Genomic DNA, 14193 nt, shown 5'->3' with positions numbered 1-14193 from the left:
TCTTTCATTTTACAAGTAATGGGATTAAAATCCCCGCATGAGCTGCGCAAGGCCAATTCGGCTCCCAGCCCAGAGCTCTTGGCAGCACGCTTTGGACGACACCACAACTAGAACAGCAGTTTCTGTGGCTAAAACAGACTTAAAGGCAGTGATGACAGGACACTGGAGACATCAAGACTGAAGGGGACCAAAGTAGTATCGCCCTGAAACTGCCTTTGGGGATACTGAGTTTAAAATGGTTATTAAAAAAAAAAAAAAATGGTTATTAAGAAACAAGACTCAGAAAGAAACCTTGACCCTGCCCCCTTTCCTGCCCAAGAGATTCCGACTGAGAAACCTGCCTCAGGATGATCTTAGGATATCTGCCTTGGCCTAATGTGAATTAAGTCTGGCAAACAAGAGGGCCTGGGCAGATGCCCGGTAGCTAGATCCCCGTGTCCCACTGTTTCTGAGTTGCCTAGCAACAATTTGCCTGCATGTGTCCAGCTCTTCCTGAGCTACCTGTAAATCACCCATTCTCACTTCCGAAATCTCACAGTCTGTCCCCCACCCCCCAACCTTTCCTCCTTTGTCCAAAATGTCATATATACCCAAGGCTGCCTCACCGTCTCTCTCGTTTTCATGCATATGTGAATTCTCCATGTGCATGTATTATAATTTGATTTTCTCTTATTAACCTGTCTCTGTTAATATAACAGCCCAGTTATAAGAACTTAGAAGGTGGGAGGAAAAGTATTCATTTTTTTTTAGCCCCCACAAGATCAAGGGCTTATCCCATATGCAAATAGCATGTAGTGGGTTGGGAATAAAAGGTTTTTTAAATTAAACTTTTAATACAATGCTGCTTCTGAAGAATGGCTCAGTACGTTTAGGTATTTTTTTGACCAAAAGGTATCTGTAAACCAGGAACAAAGAGTGAACCAGGCAGATTTCCCTATCTGTGCACAAAATGAAAACACGATGGAGAATTGACAGCGCTAAGGTGGCCATGTGAAAAGTCAACCCAAAGTGACACTGAATGCCTACTGAGTTCATCCATGAGCCCAGCAAGAACTACAACGAGCCCTGAGCTCTGACCATCAGCACACCTGACACCACACCGGACAGCCCTGAGTAGTAACAGGCTGGGCATTTTTTAGGAGCCTGTGAAGCCTCCTGGGAAGTGAACACCTGAGCAACTTTCCCCAGCAGTGTCCTTCCTCATTTCCTTTCCTCTCTTTACGACACTGCTCTACCCAGTAAAAAACTAACACCCCATTGCACTCCCGGTGAGCTGTCCTTCCTTCTCAGTGAGCAACACAGGTACAGAGGTGATTAAAAGAGCTGGTGACTGCAGGGGCAAAACCTACGTCCTGCTCCATTCTGGCGTCTCCAAACTTAGAAGTGAACATGGGCAGTAATCCAGGCATCTCACTGTCACTCTATTCGTTAAGCAATGATAGTGAGAGAAAGTTTTCCAAGTGCTGCCAGGGGGAGTCTCCCAGAAGTGAGGCCTCATCAAGAAGGGAGGAAAAGATGCTATTGACCAGGGATTAAACCTCAATTCCTTCCCCACCTCACCCCACTTCAGGGGACAAAGGATTGGAAATGTCCCTCCAATCAAAACAAGATCTCTCTCTGCCTTTCCATGATTCTCAACCCCTGCTTTGTGCTGGCCTCTTTGTCTCTGCAAAGAGGCTGCTTCATTGAAACATCATAGAAAAAAGCAGTTGTCCCCCAGACAATGAAGTCGCCTGCACACAGGCATTTCCAACGTAGGCCGGCAAAATTCTCAACCTGTTGCTATAGTAGCAGAAAGAATGTGATTTGAGCGAGCAGCTCTGCGAGATCCATATCCAAATCCCTCCAGCTCCCAGAACATTAACCCTTCAGTGCCCTTTCTCAGGGGCACAAACACCTAGGGGGAAAATCCTTAATTTTGCTTAAGAGCTGGACGTTGTGGTCTTAGCATTCAGTCACTCATTCATTCATTCATCCAACAGCTATTAATTTAGACTCTGTGAGGTTCTCAGGGGTAAAGAATGCAGACCCGGCCCTTAGCATTGAGCAAGAGGCGGGGTAGGACATCAAGTAATTTCTAAAAGAACAATGCATTATGCAGCATCGGTGTTGTATGGGAGACACGTGAGGTTTTCAGCAAGGCCACCACCAGAATGGCAACAACCTATCCAAGATAACCAGCTTATACATTAAGCAGAGCAGACCCTATATATTCGGGGCCACTGCAATCATTTGCTTGTTTGCATGTGTTCATTTGACCCAAAAAAAAAAAAAATACCAATAGAAATGCCAGCTCCACTCATATCATGCCTCCTACAAAGCATTAGTTTAAACGAGTTGTTTAATCAAATCAGTTTCCCACGTAAAATAGAAATAGCACTGTTTGTCAGAGAACAGTTGCAACCCATTGCTGAATAGTCACCAGGCAACAGAAATGGCAGGTGAGGGCTCAGAAAACACTCGAAAGCAGAGTAACGAGGAGGTCTTCTAAATATCCCCATCCCCACTGATTTCTGTGGTCAAAATAGTAAACCTCAGGAAATACAACTTAGAAATTACCTTTAATCCAGCTTACTCCCCTTAACACTGTGGCGGGGTAATCTCATTATTATTGGCCACCTCCCTGCTAGCATCAGTAGTAGGAGGGCGACATTTCTTAGGGAATAAGCTCAGCTGGTAATGATATCCTCATAGGCTGTTTGTGAAACGAGGCGGCATCCATCAGACTGTGAAACACCAAGAGGACAGGCTGCTAATCTCGGTTGGCCAGTAGACGTGGTCTCAGGGAAGGTACAGAACCCTTTGTACCCCCGTTTCCTCGTAGGTACATCTGATACATCACATAGTTCAAAGGCACAGAATGATCGAGAGCAATGCTTATAAATCATGGCCTATAATAAATTTCTCCATTATTATTCTCAGTAAAATGCTGTGTAACATGGGTTTTGCCCTGGAGACTGAGAACTTCAATCATTGTTTAGAACACTGGTTTCTTATCTGAACCAGAGGCACAGGCTACAAGCCTTTCATAAAACAAATCAGGGAAAGATAGGCCAGCAGGGAGGGACATTCACCAAAATCTCTTTCAACCACAGCAACGCTGGGCTAGGGTTCTGGAAACTGTCCCAAATGTTTGGACGAGATGGAAACTGGTTTCTTTTCACCCTAGAGAGAAGTGATGATAGCAAAGGGATGTTATGTAATCTGAAGCAGAGATTATAATACTCATCCTGAAAGTGGGCAGTGGACAGCCAATGCCTTTGCATTGCAGAGGATGGGGTGAGAATGGAAACGGAGGCACTCTGTTGAGACTCCAGTGCCATCTCCATACTATCAGGTCTGAGTACTTGCAGGAATTCTTTTCCCTTTAAAATTCCGTTGGATAGACCACAGTAGCCAAGAGTCTGACACTTCTTGCACATGAGAAGGAACAGGCTGGTTCCATACGATGGACACTTTCCACCTCTTGGTTACTCTGGGATCCAGCTATGCCCTCACCAACTTTTCTGAACAGGAGAACATGAGGCTCCCTCGCATGCCCCTCTCCCGTCACGGAGGCTTACCTTCATGGTCCTGATTCTTCACCCCTCTCCATGTCCATGCCCTCTGCCCCATGACTTTATAGTTTCTCTCTGCAAATATAAATGTCCCTGCCCTTTAACAATGGACTTGGCTATGTGACTTGCTTTGACCGGAAGGATGTTAATAGATTTATGACATAACCAGAAGCTTGAAATGAACTTGCTCTTTGTGGCTTGTGCTCTTGTGTCTCTGCCACCACCTTGAGAAGAACATGCCCAGGCTGACAGCTGGCCCCAGAAAGAGCATGAGGAACATGTGGAGTAAAGCCACCCCAGCTAATCCCAGCCAAGATCAGTTGGCTCTCCCCACGCCAACGTGTAGACATGTAATGAAAGCCTATTGTTGTATTCAACTGAGATGTTGTGGTTGTTAGTAATGCAGCATTTTTGTAGCAACAACTGATACACCCACTAACAGAAAGATCTACCATAGTAAAAATTCACCTGCAGTTTAAGGGTTAAACACTGTTTGCTTTGTTTTCTTAATACATAGGTAATGGATCTCTGATTCCCCCTCATTAGACTATAAGGTCCTCAATGCTAGATCCTATTACATCCCCAATGCCCAAGATTTATTAATGGAGGCCATACCATGTTCTAACTCCCAGGGGATACAATGGTAAACCGTACACAGTGCCAGCGTCAGTCTGCACCTGTGAATTTTTTCCCATCTAGGATCAGGTCAATGTGCTTTCGCCCAAAGGTGATTACGAAGTTTATTTATGCAGCTGGAAGTGTACCAAGTCAGAAATGAACTCTGAACCCCCTGAGTGCTATCTGCCCAAGTAAAGATGAACTGGAATCATTGCAACTTTTAGTAATGGAAGGGACTGACAAGAACACTGGATTATTGGTTTTCAATCCTAGTGAATCACCAGAACTTTCTTTTTCCTTTTTAAAAAAAATGTTTTTATTGATTTTAGAGAGAGAGGAAGAGAGGAGGGGGGAGAGAGACAGAGAGAAGCATCGATCGGCTGCCTCCTGCATGCCCCTCCCTGGGGATCGGCATGTGCCCTGTCCGGGAACTGAACCAGTGACCTCTCAGCGCAAAGAATGATGCTCACCGACTGAGCCACACTGGCCAGGGACATCAGTCGCCAGAACCTCCTAAATGACAGATTCCTGGTCCCCATCTGTATTTAGTTGAATATTCTGGCACAAGGCCCAGGCCTTTCTGTGTTGTTAAGATGGCTCGAAGCACTGCTGATGACATAGGAGTTGCTCCTCCGCAGTAGAACCCCTCCGTCCCGGGGCTGAATCTCACCGAGTTGCACTAAGCATTTGTGATGACATTAACAGTCCCAAAGGTGAACACAGAGGGACCATCTCCAGGTGACCGCACGCATCCGTTAGTTATTGTTAGCATAACAAACTATTCCAAAACAAAGTAGCTTAAAGCAATAAGCACTGATTATGCTCATGGGTCTGTGGATCTGGATCAGTCTGTCTGATCTCTGCTGGGTGCACTCATGTCTGCGGTCAGGTGGCTGGTCTGGGACTGCCTCACTCACACACGTCTGGTGGAAGACAGATGTCACCTGGGGCGACAAAGGTCTCTGGGCCACAGCAAGTCCAGGAGTGTCCATGTGGTGCCTGAGCTGGATTCCAAGGGAACAAGCAGAATTGTGGGCAGCTTCTTAAGACCTAGGCCGGGGTTCAGTACAATGCGTACCTTTACTTCCACATTTTATTGGCCAAAGTAAGTTACAAGGCCAAGCTCAGGTTCCGGAGCCAGGGAAAGAGTCCACCTCTTCAGAGGAGGAGCTGCAAAGCCATCTCACAAGGGACTAGGCTCACAGAAGGGAACCACTGGGGCCATTTTGGCAGCCAGTTTATTACATACCTAATGCAATGGGAGCAAAATATCACCTGCAGCCAAACGTGATTTCTAAACACAGGCCAAAGTTTTCACCTGAATCTCAAAAACATATAAAATCCTCAGATTGACGTTTCACCAGCTAAGCCCCATTCTTTTTTTTTTTTTTTTTTTAATATGTTTTTATTGATTTCAGAGAGAGGAAAGGAGAGGGAGAGAGAGAGATAGAAACATCAATGATGAGTCATTGATCGGCTGCCTCCTACACGCCCCCTGCTGGGGATCGAGCCCGAAACCCAGGCATGTGCCCGGACCAGGAATCGAACCCCGATCTCCTGGATCCCAGGTCAATGCTCAACCGCCGAGCCATGCCCAGCCGGGAGACCGTCATTCTTAATCCTGCCTGCACACATACTCATCTTACTCAGACCTTAAGATCTCGGTCTCAAACTAAAGCAAAAGAAATCTATTTACTCTCAGTACTATTTTATATTAGCCTCCAGGGTTTTTTAAGGTGCTGATGATGACACGCCATCCTCATGAGGATCTGGTTCAGGGCAAGTGTCTCCGGGATGTCTCTTCCCGGCTTAGGATGTGCCTGCAAATGAAATGTGGCCCAATGATCATCAGGGCTACACATCCTCCAAAGGACCCCACAGCATCAGCATGAGGAGCACCAGCATGTCATAAAAAATATTACGGGGAAAATTAACACACGACACCAGCAGGAAACTGGAGCTCCCTGAAGACTGCAGGTTGAGGCTAATTATATTTTAGCCACCAGCTGCTGGCGAAGCCCTCTTCACTCCACATCCCTACTTCACTCACCCTTGGCCCAGCCAAGGACACTTGGGAAATGAATAAACCTACGGTGGCTGAATTCACGGCTATTTTCCCTGGCCCAGGCCCTATGTTGCAGCCTGGCTGTGGTGCAGCTGTAGTTACTACAGCATCCCTACAACTAAGGTGCTGCTTTCTGGGTGTTTTTTTTGTTTTTTGTTTTAAATCACCATGATCTTTTGGCTAGCTCCACTCAAATTCTCTAAACACCGACTTGTGAGGTCTGGGACAGCAGGGGGTGGTAGAGAAACGAATTCCAGAAACCAGAGAACACAGGATGGCAGAGAAGTGGCCGTGGCTGGGGAGTGCCTGACGGCTCTTTGGAAGGGATACAGAGAGTGGGAGGAGAAAGCATATGCTGCTCAGAGGCAAGGTTGTCCAAAGCACCCCGTTTGGTTCCCATTTGTAAGGCCCGTTTTCAATCTGCTTGGTAGGATCACTGCTTAAAAGACTAAACAAAAGGAGCGGATGAAAACACAATGAAATAAAAAGAAATGCTAAATTCACCATGGAGATGCCTCAGAAAAGCCAAATTGAAGAAGAAACTGCATTTAATTTAGTTTATGAAGAAACCCCAGGGAGTTCTGAGACTGTGCGGAACAGGCCATCAATAGCAGCTGTTGCCCACGTCCTCTGAACCCGATGCTGTTCCTGCCCCTATGCTGTTCCTGCCCCTATGCTGTTCCTGCGCCCAGGGTCTGGGTTTGGCAGGGACAACAATGCTTCTATACTGTTATGCATAGAAGCCAACGTGCAAACGCCTGTGAGGCCAGGCGGTTAGCAGTACTGTTACCCCCATGCGTGGCTTGGAGTGGCTTCCATTTGTTTTTCAATCATAACTGAAGAGTTTACAAATTTAAACCTAATGGCTCCCCACCCCCTTGCTCGCTTGGCAACAAGATAAGGGGTATTCTTAGATGGTCTCCTAAAGAGCTGGCGGACTGGGCTGCAGTCAATCTATGCTTTTGGTTTATTAGCCAAAGGGAAAGCTAAGCTATAAGGAAGCAGACTGCTGGTGTTGTCACCACAGGGCCATGTTAATGGCAGTGATGACGAACTGCTGATCTCAACAAGAAAACATACCGTACTTTCCTGAAGCTTAGAAGAGGGGTATGCCCCTCTAAGATGCGGATCTGCGCCCTGCCTGTGCCCTTTCATACCCTTTTCGGCACACCATTTTTTAGGGCCATTGTCTATTGCTGCTCTAAGAATCTAGATATGCTAAGTGTAGGTTGCTCCTTGTAGAGAATCCTTAAGTTGCCGGAGGTGCCAGGAAAGAAGCTGTGCTGCATTCGTAGAGATACTGGGCACAGGCCAACCTGCACATGTGTCATGGGAGTGCCTCTGGTTTGGGCAGTTTCCTGCGCCACCCTCCTGTGAAACCCCTTAGCTCAGCACCTTCACTCTCTGATGTCATCAGGACATAACTCCCCGTGTCTGTTAAAAGAACAGGGCTGTCTCAAATGGACTACGTCGTGTAGTATCGAATTAACATTACACGCAGCCTTATCTTTCCTACATTTTTCTTGCGCTCTCCCCAGGTATGAAAGTCTGGGCTCAGCCAGCAACCAGAGGCAGCAGTTGTATTCCTCCACATGCCTATGCAATCAGTAGCCTGTGTTTGGAAAAATATATACATATACTTTTTACTCCTCAATCGAGGATACTTTTTCCATTGCTTTTTAGAGAGAGTGGAAGGGGGAGAGAGAGAGAATCAATGTGAGAGAGACACATCAATTGGTTGCCTCCCACGTGAGCCCTGACTGGGGCTAGGGATCGAGCCTGCAGCCGAGGTACATGTCCTTGGCTGGAATCAAACCCAAGACCCTTCAGTCCACGGGCCAATGCTCTAACCACTGAGCCAAACTGGCCAGGGCTGGAATAAATATTGAAATCAGAAGCCTATTAACAATGCAGCGCTTGATAACTGTGAATTGCTCTCTCACCCACGGCAATTGAGGGAGAAGGTCTTGGCACCAGCACACGCAACGAACCTGCTCCCCAGCCTCTTCCATGCGCCTTCCAACCCGCCTCGCAAAGACTTCTCGGCACACTCTACAAAGATCCCTGTTTTCTCCCTTAAATACCGCACGAATCCCACACTGAGCATCTGACTGTTTTCTTCCCAGAGCACCACAGACTTAATTCAATACGTCCATGTTCATCTATATTTAATTAGACCAACTTATCTTTAAACTTTTACTCCAACCCCTCCACTGGCATCTTTTATTCAACGGGGAAATCTTTTAAACAGGGTTTTCTGTTTACTTGGCTTGTTTTGTTTTGAGACAAAAATGTCATCGTCTATTTTAAAGCGATGGCAACAATTTATGCTACTTTTCAATTAGTCATAGATGCCCAGAAAATGCCCACAATCCTCAGCACTTTTCCTTCTTCAAAGCCGATTTGATAAGCGATATAGTTTTAGATTGTTTCTCTCTACCTGCAGGGCCAAAAGGGTAAGTTGTACTAACCAGGGGCAATTAGTGCATTAAGTTTTGTTTCAAGGCCAGGCTATCAGGTTACGGGTTCTAATAAATCCTGCTGGGAAGAGACACTTCTTTGTCTTGGGGTGGCCGGGAAGGCGCCAATCAACCAAACAAAACACCTTCAATTCCATCAGAAACGCTCCCCTCTACACATAATAGAAAAGAAAGTCAACATCAAAGCACATACAGCGGGTGAGGTGGTCCCACGGCTGGCAGCCCTTACCACGGGGGAGGAGGTCCCCTCCGGACCCTCGCAGGGGCTCTGGCTCCTCCTGGAGGGGGTGAGGGTGGCGAGGGGTCCAGGGCGTGGGTACGAGTAGAGGTGTGCTCCCTGCAAGCCGGAGCAGGACTCACGGCCGCCCGCCTGCCCGCCTGCCACTCGGTCCTCTCGTCTGGGTGGGAAGGGCCAAGATGGAAAAAAAAATGTGCAGGTTACTCCCTGGCCCTCCCGGCGGGCCGGCGGCGGGCACACCCAGGAGGAGGGAGCGGCAGGCAGACGGGGAGATTCTCGGGGGCAGGCTCTGCTCCTGGGAACACTTCCTGAACTTTAAACCCGATCTGCACAGGCACGGGGACTTTGGGGAGGCAAATATCACTTGAGTAATGAGATTCCAGGGCTTACGCAAAGGTTACTTTGAAGAGGCAATGCTTTAGCACACGCACTTTAAAGTGTAACTCCCGAAATCGGTTTCCACTGTGTTTGAGCGTGAACCCGGGCCCAGGAGACAAGGGGAAGGGGCTACCTAGGTGCAGGGGCCTGGAATGGCCTGGAGCCGGCAGAGCCGGGTGTGATTCAGACAATGAATTTCTCTGTCTTTGGGGCTCTGCGTTGTAGAGAAACAGGATTCTTTGCCTTGCATAAGAGGCAGGTTCTTGAAAGAGGTATCTGGAAATCAAGATTTTAGAAATGGATTCACACCGTAGGTGCGAAGAAACCGGCTACCAGAGACAGCCTGGCCTTCGGTAAGCCCTAGGTGAAGGCTTTCACAGGTGCAGGGGTCCTTCGGTAGTTTGTTTTGGGAGGTGTGGATGCTCATAAGCAGAGGCATGGCAGCGTTACCGCAGAAAGAGATGGGCCAGTGGAGCTGAGGGCGAGACGGGGGAAACTAGCCCTATTAGTACCACTCAGGACCAGGTTCTTCTCTCATTTAACCCTGAAAATGCCCTTAGGAGGGAGGCATTATGGTTTCTCTTGCACAGGTGAGTGAGCACGCTGAGACCCAGAGGCTAGATAACCTGCCCAGGGCTCTAGGTTTGCCTGAATCTAAGACCCAGTGTGGAGGCCCTATGCTCCCAGACAAGTCTTCCAGCATTCCTGAGGAACAGTCACTTGCGTTTGGCCTAAGGCTAGGTCACCTTTTCTTAGCTATGTAAACTGTTTCCAAAACCCATATGCTAAAGAATATAATTCTACAGGATAATAGAAGACATAATAAAAGTAAGAAAAATGTACTGTACAGATTTCTTCACTGTAGCCTCTCACGATCTTTCATATGCTAATATCTTTTGTGAATTCCCCAGCTCAGGGCTTACAGAGTGGCAAGTTTCCTTCCCCAAAGCCTTTTTTGCTCAGGAGGAGGAAATCTTTTGTGTTTGGGAATCACTGTTATAAAGATGGGTTACTGTACTTTTCTCCCCCTCTGCTGTGGTCTGGGTGTTTGTGCCCTCCCAAAATTCACATGTTGGAATCCTAATACCCAATGTGATGGTGTCAAGAAGAGGGGCCTTTGGGAGGTGATTAGGTCTTGAGGGTGGAGCCCTTGTGAGTGGGATTAGTGCCCTTATAAAGAGATCCCACGGAGCTGCCTCGGTCTTTCCACCGTGTGAGGATACAGGAGTCTTCAACCAGGACCCCTACCTGACCATGCTCACACCCTGATCTCAGATTTCCGGCTTCCAGAACTATGAAAAATAAATTTCTGATGTTTATAAGCCGCTTAGGCTGTGTTATTTTTTTATATATATAGCAGCCTGAAAAAACTAAGACAGCTTCCTTTTCTGTGCTTTTTTAAAAAAAATTTTTATTTTCCGAACTTATAAGTCAAAGTCTACCTATTCTAACTACCAGTTCCATTCCCCAAAGGTAAGCACCATTAAAATTTCTTATGCATCTGCCTCAGAAATTTTTATGCATATAAAGCACATACGAATACCCTTTTAAAAATAACACAACTGGGATTGAAGCATAACCATGATTTTTAAAAAACAACACTTACTAATGTATTAGAGATTTTCCATATCAGCATATAGACTTGCCACCGGCAAATCAGAGTGAAGAAAAGTACAAGGTCAGTCTATAACAGGGGCTCGCTGCTTTGGAAAACGGGCCCTGCTTTGTGATTCTGTCAGAATGCCTGGCCTTCCTCTCCAGCTCTGTGAAACCGCCATACTGGGCACTCACGTATCGGACGGCGAGGGTCCTAAGACCTAAATCACATCACAGGTCGTTGCGAGGATCAGCAACAATGCCGATGACGACACCTCAGCACCACTTACTGAACATTTACTCTGCGCCAGGTACTTTCCTTAACACTTTATATGGACTGTTTCAATAAAGCCTTACTCTCAACAACCTTATGAAGCACCTTATTAGCGCCACTGTGAGATTAAGAGAGCCATCTCCGAGTGCAAGCCCAGCACACAGCGCACAATAAATGCTTGAAGTTGTACCAGCAAAGTAAGCAGCAAGTGGCAACCCTGACCTTTGCCACAACGTGCCCCTCACAGGGGCACTGGAACGGGTTCCATTTTCCCTTAGGAACAATGTTGCAATTGAGGGTTTTGTTTCAAAACCTCACCTGGGTTTCCCGTAAATTCCAGACATAATCAATAAGATCTTGTAAAAACAAAGATACAACAAATCTCATGATTTCACTTATATGTGGAATCTAAAAAAGTATAAAATAAAATAAAAATAACAGAAAAACCTCATCGATGCAGAGAACAGACTGGTGGTTGTCAGAGGGGAGAGGGGTTGGGGGTGGGTGAGAGGTGCAGGGATTAAGCAGCACAGATGGGCAGCGACAGGACAGTCACGGGGATGCAAAGTGCAGCACAGGGAACAGTCAATAATGCTGCGATAACTCTGCCTGGTGCCAGTTCGATGCTAGAAATATCAGGAGGACCGCTCTGTAAAGTATATGACTGTCTAACCATGACGCTGTGTGCCTGAAACTAATACAGAACAATACTGAATGTAAACTGTAATTGAAAATAATGTTTTTTCATTACTGAAAAAACACTTTTTTAGAAAAAAAAAATATCTTTATTGATTTCAGAGAGAGGAAAGGAGAGGGAGAGAGAGACAGAAACATCAATGATGAGAGAGCCATCGATGGGCCACCTCCTGCACGCCCCCGACTGGGGATCGAGCCCGCAACCCCGGCATGTGCCCTGACCTGCAATCGCACCTCGATCTCCTGGATCCTCGGTCGCTGCTCAACCGCTGAGTCACGCCGGCCGGGCAAAACACCTCTTAATTAGCTTCTTTTTTCAGAGCACTGACCAGGACCTCAAGTGCTGTGTCAAACAGTGTCAGTGACAACAAGCATCACCTAGCGCAGTGGGTTGAACCACGCCCCTCCCCCGAGTAGGCTGAAGTCCTCATGAGAACCTGGAATGTGACCTTTTGGAAACAGAGTCCTCGCAAATGTACTCGTCCTTCAGATGAGGTGACTGGATTAGGGTGGGCTCTAAATTAGGGTGAGGGTGGGCTCTACATCCAATCACTGGTGTCCTTATAAGGGACAGAGAGACGCAGACACACAGGGAAGCAGACAAACATGGGAGTTACGCTGCCGTAAGCCAAGAAATGCCAAGGATTGCCAGTCAGCGCCAGAAACTGGAAGAGGAAGGGACAGTTTCTAGCCTCCAGAGCTGCGATTCAGTTGCTCTTGTCTTAGGCCACCCGCTTTGCGGCAACTTGTTACCACAGCCCCAGGAAACTAACATATCCAGGGAACCCAGACGAAAGGTATGGACCAGCCAGCCTTCCTGTGGTTTCACTGTCCGGTGGGAAAGGGGAAAGGCGGAGGGAATCCCAGACGAGAAGCTGAATCAGTTTTCAGTTCGTCTGACATCAGCCAGGCCTGTGGCGAACTCTTCAAGCTGTGCAAGCACCAACAGGTGAGCCTGCTTTACCTGAAAAACAGGTAAGCAGAAGGCTGGGACTTGTCTGGCACGAGAACGCTTTGTGGAGTCTGGTGGGGAGGAGGCAGGAGGAGACAGGAACGTCCTCCTGCACACGTGCCAAGGGGAAACTGCCGCACACTCCGTCCTAGGCACCTGCCTCTCTGTCCTCATTGTGTCTCAGGAAGGCTCGGTGGTCTGCGGAGACAGATGCTTCTAGGCACTGCCCCAGCTGTCTAAGGGCGCTGAGCCTGCATCCCCTCCCACTGGGGGCAGTCCGTGCAGTAACGCAGGAGAGACCCTGGGGTGCAAGAGGTGCCGGTGTGGCGCCCTTTAGAAAGCGTCTGTCTGGGTATCTGTAGCAGTAACTGGTGGTGTTGGCCATTCACATCCTGGACACTGCAGAGCCTAAAAATGAGCTACACTCTTTGATAACTTAATTGTCTTAGGCATGTGGGATTAGACATGGGTTCTTTTATTTATTTTTTTCCTCTTAAAATGTCTTTTAATATTATAATGTTTTATAAGGAAATACTTAAAATTAAAATTCTGATACTTTTAAAAGATGTGGAAAAAGCTGGCACATTTATTCATTTATTTATTTCCCACTGGGTGCCTGTTTCAGTGCCTGCCACCTACGGGCAGAGGCCAGACAATGGTTCAAGGCCACAGCTTGCTCTGGCATGGGGCGCTATGAGAGACCCAGGGGGATGGCCTGCCATAGACAGAAGTTATTTTAATATAACAACATTGCTCAATCCTTCAGCAAGGCAGAGCACTAGGTACCAAGGGAGACTGTGCCGCCCTCTAATTTACCGTCACCCACACTGCACTCCAACACTGGGTCAGCACCACATGATTTAGCACTTAATTGGTGACTAATTATTTCAGGTGTGCTAGTTTTATTTTCCCAGAAATATATATAAGCTCCCCCAGGGCAGGAATTACCTCCTTCCACCCCATCTGTTAGCCCCTACCCAAAAACCCTCCCTGCCCCAAGATTGGCTGGCCTGCCAGACAGAACTATGCCATAGGCCTCTCTCTACCTTTCTGGAAAACGAGCCATAACAAGCTGCCTAATGGTTATGTTAGGGCAAGGAAGAAAGCAGGAGAGACTGCGACCAAGAGCCCTGCTCCCATTTAGGGTCTGCTTCATTGTTCCTATTGGTTCACCCTGACATGGCACCACCGAGACCGCAGGGCAAAGCATGCACGCAGGACTGAGATCCACGGGGGGCTGAGGCCCACGGGGGAGGCACCCGCGCCTGGAAACCGATGTGTGTGTGCTGTGCGCTGGCACGTGGACCCCACTTGAAGGCTGAAGCAAATGAAAGCCTCG

The 14193-nt window shown here is 47.5% G+C and overlaps 1 protein-coding gene and 1 non-coding gene across 2 annotated transcripts in view; both read right to left on the bottom strand.

The window, feature by feature from the left end:
• Nucleotides 1-14193, bottom strand: part of STON2 (stonin 2) — a 112805-nt gene that overhangs the window by 41018 nt on the left and 57594 nt on the right. The gene's annotated exons all lie outside the window — the stretch shown is intronic.
• LOC148094021 (small nucleolar RNA SNORA42/SNORA80 family) lies at nucleotides 13461-13592 on the bottom strand. Its single transcript, XR_015716508.1, has one exon. It is a non-coding gene; the product is annotated as a small nucleolar RNA SNORA42/SNORA80 family (small nucleolar RNA).

The sequence above is a fragment of the Miniopterus natalensis genome, chromosome 1 (genome assembly GCF_054644295.1).
Source record: "Miniopterus natalensis isolate mMinNat1 chromosome 1, mMinNat1.hap1, whole genome shotgun sequence".
In the NCBI taxonomy this organism is placed as follows: domain Eukaryota; kingdom Metazoa; phylum Chordata; class Mammalia; order Chiroptera; family Miniopteridae; genus Miniopterus; species Miniopterus natalensis.
This window is presented reverse-complemented; position numbering and strand designations above follow the sequence as displayed.